Below are 1409 nucleotides of genomic sequence, written 5' to 3'. Positions count from 1 at the left end.
TTTTTTAGCCTGGTGAATTTCCGAGATAAACTTGTTTTCCTCATCCTGCAGCTGGAAGTCTGATTTGTGCCACGCTTGTGCTGTGGGTGCCCAGGAGGACCCTGAGGATGCGGCCCTATGGCCCCTGGAGATACCCAGCAGGGTGGTCGCCCGCTCAGCCTCCTCTCTTTTTTGGGCTTTTCCAGTCCTCCCAGCAGCACTGCAGCTCCCACCCACGGCTCCAAATCCCACCAGGATCTGCACATGGGGGGCACACAGCTGGGGTCCACCTCACCCTGGACCCTTTCCCTTCCCTCCCATTCATCCCCAGCCCTCCCATTGCCTCCTTGCCCCCTGGCAGGGGCAGCACCGGCCATAGCATTCCCCTCCCAACCTTCAGGACCAGGCACTTTCTCCAATCCCTTTCCCCCAGCCCCATTCCCCAGCAGAACTGATGCTCTCAAGCTGACCCTTCCACCCGCCTCCCGCTCCTTCAGCTTCCTTCAGCCTCCTCCCACACCCAACCCCAGCCAGAGGCAGCAGCAGCAATAAAACCTCAGCCCCATGTGGTTTTGTGCTGGCAAAGTGACAAGCAGTGGGGAAAGTGACAGCCAGCACACAGCCTCTTAAGGTGCGCTGGGGACACAGAGGTGGCAGCTCGGCCATGCCCTGGGGGCAGCATCTCCCCACCCCACAACCCCTCCCCCAATCAATCCCGTCACCCAAATCCGAACCTCCCCCCAAAAATCAGTGCTAGATCAAAACTCGCTGTGATTTCCTTCCTTCTCCCTTAACAGAGGATGCTGCCCGCCCTTCCCCCACTCTCTGTGCATTCCCTGACTCTTCTGTAATGCAATTATAGGCGTTGGGGAGGGCTTGGACAAGGCACAGATTTAAGATCCTGACTTCACAACAGATCGAACAGTTTTAGCAGGCAAAGCAGGAGGAGATCTGCAGCCTCCCAAAGCAATGGGGATGCTCCCCGAGCTGCTGAGATACTGCTCTGCATGGAGGGGGGGACCAGAACAAAGGGTCCCAATGTCTCTGCCACCCCCCCACTCCACAAGAGACATTCTTTGGAAATGTGATTGCACCTCTGTGTCGATCCCTGCGCCTCTGCAGCCGAGCATGGTGTGTGCTCAGCTGCACAGGAAACAGATGGAGAGAGGAAAAAAATCAACTAATAGGTGTCACACCTGCTGGACTCCCCAAAATAATGTTTCTATACATAATGCCATGAGAATACAACTCCTGATGCAGTTGCAGGCTGTCCAGAATGAAAAACATATCCCCTAGCTGGGCTGGTTCCCTTCGCCATGCTCCACACCTTCTGCCCCACCTGGGAGGATCCAGGTGGCTCAGGGTACCATAGAATCATAGAATCATAGAATGGCCTGAGTTGAAAAGGACCACAATGATCATCTAGTTTC

This window comes from Meleagris gallopavo, chromosome 15 (assembly GCF_000146605.3).
Source record: "Meleagris gallopavo isolate NT-WF06-2002-E0010 breed Aviagen turkey brand Nicholas breeding stock chromosome 15, Turkey_5.1, whole genome shotgun sequence".
NCBI lineage: Eukaryota > Metazoa > Chordata > Aves > Galliformes > Phasianidae > Meleagris > Meleagris gallopavo.
Note: the sequence above shows the minus strand (reverse complement) of the source record.